The following is a 6,852-nucleotide window of genomic DNA, read 5'->3' as shown; positions in this document are numbered from 1 at the left end:
TACTGTATTTATTCTCACTCAAGTTTTAGCAGAATTTATACCCTCGGAACCTGTATGTGTTGGGACAGTCAATTACATGTTTTTCTTTTTGCGATTTAAAACCACTGCAGTGTAGTGTAATACAGATGTAACATCTAAGGGTGGATGACACAAAGGCGTTCAGCTGCGCCTCTCTGGCCTCTGTTAATACCAGGTGAAAGAACAGTACAGATGTTTTGCATGTCTTAGCCCAATGTCAACAAATCACCTGTAGTTTTCAGTTCTGAAACTCATTTATGGATTTATTTCCTTTCTTTTAGGCACCTTTTCTTATTAATGACATTATTGTCAAATAATACAGTTGTAAGCGGGAACCATTTTGAAAAGTCCTGTCGTATGTTATTGCACTGAAATGAACAAAAACCTAATTTCTTTTTAAAAGTAAGGTAAAGTGCATATACTTTTGGGCTAAAACATGTCAAACATGTCATGATCTTTTGTAAAGCTTACACTTGTTGGAGGTTTCAGGCTATGAGGCTATAACCTGACTGAATTTATGACTTGATTTTATTATTTTTCCAACTAAGTCTATATTTTTGTAACTTCATACATTTATAGAAAGACATGATCAGTGGAACTGATTGCAGAATGTTAATTTGTTTTGATGGATGAATGCATTGAGATAGGAAATGAAAAATGTGTTTACTCAAAAAAAAAGCAATAAATGTGGTTTAATTCTGGAAATGCCTCCTGATGAACGTCATTTATTTTCAGCCATCATTCATTTTATCGTTTACACCTGTGCTCATCCTACTGCGACATGTCAAAGTCTCTTATACGTGAAAAAAAAACTTCTCCAGTGTCCATCTGTTATGCTGTAGTTACAATCAAATCCTCATTTTTCAACAGCGCATTCACCTGTTTTATTTACTATTAAAGCTATTAAAACACTGGAGATGCTGGGGATTGATCCCAGGACCTTATACATGCAAAGCACACGCTCTACCACTGAGCTACATCCCCCTTGTTTTCCTCTAATTTCTCAGCATTTTAGTTATTACATTTTTTAATATTGACTAGCTAGACTGGATATATATTGCAGACATCTATAATTTGATTCTTCCGAGTCGAAAAGAACATTTCAGATATCCACAGCATCATTCTTCCTAGGACAAATGACGCCACTTTTGCCATTCATGTGTATTGGGCTTTTCAAGTTCAGATTTCCACAATTACATGTTTCATACCTAGAAAGAACATTCTGGATATCTGCAATAGAAGTCTTACAAGGGAAAAACTCTCATTTCAGATATCTACAATCCAATTGTTACTAGTCATATTTTTAATTTGAGATATCCAAAATGAAAAACCATTCCAGACATCCATAATATAATTTTGAATGTCCAAAAATACATTTGATCGATAGATTGATAGATAGATTGATAGATAGATACTATATGTAACAACAGAAGTTGAAGAATGAACGTAACTGTGACTGTTTTGATGTCCCAAGTCCCTTACATAGAAATCAGTCCACAGGCCCATTTTTTTAAAGTTACATTACAATCCGTTCACACATTGGCAATAAAAAGCCGTTAATACATGTAAGTTGTTACATAGAGTACCTTCAAAGCAAGCCTTCCTCTATGTAGTACATACAGCTGTGTTTATTATTAGAGGCAGGTGATGATGGAGAAGCATCCTGTCCTCCTGCTGTGTGCTAAATACAGTTATAACAGGATCACTCAATCACTGTGTATGTTATCAAATAAGTGATGGAGATGCTGGGGATTGATCCCAGGACCTTGTACATGCGAAGCACACGCTCTACCACTGAGCTACATCCCCCTTGTACATACATCTATGTATGGTTTGGTTCATAAAAACTGTAACTCATTGCTTTCATGGAAACATTTAAGAGCGCTTTTACGACATCTCTATAAGTGGAGTGACGCAGAGATCAAAAAGTATGTCACTGATGGTTTTTGGTATGCTGCTGCCATTTTACTGGCTTGTGGCACTCTTGTTTTAGTGTCTTATGACGATTGACTAGTGGCATGTCGCTGCTGTTCGACCGGCTCAACGTCACGTTTTCTTGCACACTTTATCGTGTTTTATCTACTTTATGGGAATCTAAGAGCACTTTTCTGGCGTTTATTTCGAACATGGGGCACCCCCATGTACAATCAGCTCTGAAAATGTCTTTGTCTCACACTACCCCTCATCCCACTCTTCAGTTCCCCCTGCATACTACTGAATCATGCACAGAGCGGAGAAAACAAGCCTCCAGTCTGACTGTTGTCATGTCTCCAACCTGGTTTATGGATTGACTCTGAGGCCCTGTGTTCGGGACGTCGACAACCAGCAACGGATTCAAAATTGTCACCCTTCAACTCATCAGGCGCTGCACAACATACACTGTCACACACACACACACACACACACACACACACACAGCCACTCTGAGGTTTTTCTGGCAGCTGAAAATGAAATGAGAAAGGAAGTAAATGTTTTTGTCTTTCCAGAGGGTTTGATGAGTGTCCCAACAGGAACCTGGAGGGGAGCGTCCCGTCCACCTGCTGTGTGATAGATACAGGTATAACAGGATCAGTCAGTGTGAGCATGTTATCAAATAAGAAAGTTGTGATGGAGATGCTGGGGATTGAACCCAGGGCCTTGTACATGCAAAGCACACGCTCTACCACTGAGCTACATCCCCTTCTTCTAAATGCTACCTTCCATCTGTTTGTCTATTCTTCAGCATTTCAGTGTGATTTCACTATTCCTGACTCAACCTGTGATACTCTAAAACTATGTTTTACTGTGTGTGTGTGTGTGTGTGTGTGTGTGTGTGTGTGTGTGTTTGTGAACATGTTATGGGTATGTTTGTTACCAATTATAAAAGTATTTAAATTAAAACATGCTTTCTGCTGTTCTCTGTTGCAGGAGACCCAGCGGGAGTATCACTGTACTCAGAGGTCTTCACAGCAGTGTAGTACTGATACTATAGGTTGGGTGATGGCACAAAATGGACACAAGAGGGAACTATTTGCTTTTATTAGTTTTGAACACGGTGATGGTGTGCGGTGGCACATTATCCAGAGAGATGGATGGACAACAGTAGGCTGGATGTTAGAAAAAATGTGGATGAAGAAATAAGATTACCAGCAGCCACCGTTGAGGTGAGCATGACACTGATCCCCCAACTGCTCCAACAGTGGAGCTACTGGAGTATTCATTCCCCCAAAATGCATGGTACATCTCACAGCTCTGGCCAGTAGTTGTTGAAATATCTTGCTTTATGACAAACTGTTGGTAAGACAAACAGACCATTGAGACAAACAAATAAATCAGTCAGTGTCACAATACTGAAGGCAGAAGACATGAGGGACTGACATGTTATCTTTATCCTTATTAAGTGGATAGACAAGTCCCTATATTCTCTTTCGCTTACTACACACAGTATTCAGTTTGTCTAATGTGTGTGTTGGGCAGTAGGACAGAGGGTTTGTCGGCTGCCTGCCGCTGCAACAATAAGATCAAAGAGGCTAAAAAGCTGCAGAGTTGGCGGATAATTCTCCGTGGTCTGTATAAGCTTCTGCTTTTCCCTTTACACATAGTCACTTGATTCAAAGCCATTATGAGAAATACCGATTAATGCCAAGTTCTTAAGTAAATGTGCTTAGTTCTTTCCCACCACTGTAACACCGATACAGGTGAGTAAAATAGTATCATGATGATTAACTGAGGTATTATGTAGCGGGACATTTGCTTGCTGACTGAGAGAGTAGTGTTAGTCTTACTGTTCTGTCATAATAATGCTGACAATGTTATTTTCAAGATGTGTACATTATACGTCATGAAATAGTAGCCATGTGTTCATGCAGTGTTGATTCAGATCTATTCCAGTTACAGCAGATGTTGGTGCCTCCAGTGTGTTACCTAAATGACCTCATGTCACACCTGCCTGTCGAGTGTCATCATAGATCAGCACCTGTGTTGTAACAAGAGCAGGTATCTTTTTCATTATTAATTTATGTCGCCGTTTCTCAGTCAGTGACATCTCTTGCATGGGTGTGACAAAGGCATCGCGTGCGTGTACCCTCATCTTTCAGCTGGATCTCTAATGACGTCCCAGGCCTTATAAGTATATCTACATCAGTTCAGTGTCTGTCAGAGCAGCATATGAAGGGAATTTAATCTAATATAGTACATCTCAAGTTTCTGGGTCTTTGCTGGTGGTTTGATTTGATTAAACTGACCAGCGAGGGAACATCGAGTTAGATGCTGACGCTGTATTTTTCCTCTAAAATCTCAACTCACCGTTCTCTTTGCGCAGAGAAAAGCTCCTCATATTGATTAAACTAAGAGTGGGATTTAATTTGGGCAGCTGACTCTGAGTGAATCTGCTGCGTCTCAATAGCGAGCAGAAGAAGCTGTTCTCTTTTGTGATTTAGGCTAAGATGCATTTATTCTATGACTCAAATCTTGTGATGTTCCTATGACACAAACAGACACTCGCAGCTGTCGTCTGGTAGCCTATCACAAGACAGACAAACAACTGCAAAATAACTGCACTGTCATCGACGCTCCTCTGACTTTTTGTTTTTGTATATTGCTTTATTTTTATACGTTTACTCTCCAGCTGAAACATGCTGAGAGATTATTTGTGCCTCACAGAGGACAGTGATATTAATGTGGCACAGGAATGAAACAGTGTGTATTTGGTAGTTCTAGACCCACCTTTGATCACAAACTTCTATCTGGTCAAACATTTTTCTTCTAAGCCCATGACAAAGACGTTTGTTCATGAATACTTACCTATAGATATATAGATACTATATAGGTTTTTTGTACAGTATACAAATGACTTACAAAATAAAGTCCACATCAGTTACTCCATTTTAAGCACTGCTGCAAATTGAAAATACGATGGTGATGTCTGCGTAAATGAACTATGGCTGGTTCTGAATCTCATGGTGATACAGTAGATATTGTTTGTCCATACATCATTTCCTCTTTCCAGCCTCAGTGGCCTGTAACCAGGTGTGAAAGCTGGAGGTTGTTTAGGGAAACAGAGGAGCTGCAGGGTGTTTAAAAAATATCAAATCTGCTGGCTTTTGTTTTGGAAAGACAAAAGCAAAAGAGGCTGTTGGAAGCTGTTTTTAGTAGATGTGGAAACAGGCAGAGTGGATGACCTTCAGGGGCGAAGCTAACCTGCAGCAGAGCACACAGTCGAAGCTTCTGACTGCTGCAAATGTAGACATTTCATCTGTGACCAAAGGATACATATAAAACCACACTGGTGCTATCTTTCAAGTTAGGGTTTGGAAGAGAGACGAGAAACTACAGAAAATAGCAATCTTTGAAGGTAAAGAAGGGATTAATAGGGTAGAAAATAGGAACGTTTTTTTTAGGATACACACCACATTTGATGACAGCTATTCGGTTTTTGACATGACAGAAGTATACTGTCCAGACTGATGGTGGAGCCACCAGATTGTAACACCACTGAATCGTCAAGGATAGAAGAGACCCACATGATCTGCAACAAATCACATAGACACCCGTCAACCACCTGGAAACCCACAACTGGTGGAAGCTGAGTGGGATCACTGGCGAGACAAAGCTGCAGTAACCAATACCAACAAACACGGTCGCTGAGGATGACAGTGTCGCAATCCTCACGGATATTTGTGTCCATGGCGACACAGAGATGAAGGCCAACAGGTATGACGCTGTCAAAGACAGGAAGGAAACAAGATGCAGAGTTCAAAAATAATAGCTTGTAGTGTTTTAAGACTGAAACAAAAATTGTGAGTGACTCATTTTGTGATGCAGTATCTGATCATTTTCAGGATTTTACTCCATCTTGCAGCCACATTTGGGGTAAAGGACAACCTGCGTAGTTTATCTCCCATGCTAAGTTTATGTAAATCAGATAATAAGGTGTGCTAATATAACAAATAGACTTGTTTGTGTTTCCTGGCTGTATCGTACAGCGAGGGCTGACGTCCAACTCATCTGCAGAGAGAGAGAGAGAGAGCTGAGGGCCTATCAGAGGTCAGCAGGTTCAGGTTGGCACAGCTTCTAACACACACACACATTTTGGTGGTTTGCCCACATCTCAGCTGTGTGTCTGCGGAGAGGATGAGAGAAAGTAAGGAGGAAGAGAGACAGACAGGAAGAGCACAGGAGAGAATACAAAGTAAGCAGAGAAGGAAGAAAGGAAGAGATATCAAGTCTCATCACGTTAACCTTCTTACTTCTCCTGCTGAAAATATTCCTGTTAGCAAAAGGCTGCCGGCACCAAGAGGGGAGCAGGATGTGTCTGTGTTCATTTAATTGAAAGATTAAAAACCAGGTGTAACTGTAATCCAGCAATAGCTAATCCCTGGATTCAGACTGAAAATCTGGATAACCTCAACCACCTGTAAAGAAAAGTCTAATATAAACATCTTCACACATTAGCAGCTCCAAATGGCAACGGAGGTTAACGTGCTGGAAAATGTTAATTGGATTTTTATGAAGGAAATCGGTTAGAAAGGAAGCAGGCACACAAACAAGAAAGAAAAGAAAGAGAGCTCTGCAGCTGAGGCTCTGAGTCACCTTGTACACAAAAAAAGTCTGTCCTCTCCTCTTTGTTTCTGTGTTCGTCTCCGTCCCTCCTCCTGTCCTCCAGATACAGAAACAGAATGAATGTAGGAGGAGGTCACAGGAGGACACATGGAGGATTATGGGTTATTGACCCAGTTAACTGCCGTGACTAAATGCTGGCATGGCTGGTACGCTGACCTGGCCGAGCCATCCGGCCTCCAGTACATAACATCACCATTCATTCACCAGTAAACACTTTCCATCTTACTGAAATAA

The 6,852-nt window shown here is 40.6% G+C and overlaps 3 non-coding genes across 3 annotated transcripts; all 3 read right to left on the bottom strand.

The window, feature by feature from the left end:
- Positions 1-930: 930 nt before the first annotated feature.
- On the bottom strand, positions 931-1,002 carry trnaa-ugc (transfer RNA alanine (anticodon UGC)). The gene has a single exon. It is a non-coding gene; the product is annotated as a tRNA-Ala (tRNA).
- A 753-nt stretch (positions 1,003-1,755) lies between these two features.
- On the bottom strand, positions 1,756-1,827 carry trnaa-cgc (transfer RNA alanine (anticodon CGC)). The gene has a single exon. It is a non-coding gene; the product is annotated as a tRNA-Ala (tRNA).
- A 799-nt stretch (positions 1,828-2,626) lies between these two features.
- trnaa-ugc (transfer RNA alanine (anticodon UGC)) lies at positions 2,627-2,698 on the bottom strand. Its single transcript has one exon. It is a non-coding gene; the product is annotated as a tRNA-Ala (tRNA).
- Positions 2,699-6,852: the final 4,154 nt, after the last annotated feature.

The sequence above is a fragment of the Enoplosus armatus genome, chromosome 11, assembly GCF_043641665.1.
Source record: "Enoplosus armatus isolate fEnoArm2 chromosome 11, fEnoArm2.hap1, whole genome shotgun sequence".
NCBI lineage: Eukaryota > Metazoa > Chordata > Actinopteri > Centrarchiformes > Enoplosidae > Enoplosus > Enoplosus armatus.
The sequence above is the reverse complement of the archived record's forward strand: the minus strand, read 5'-3'. Positions and strand labels throughout refer to the sequence as shown.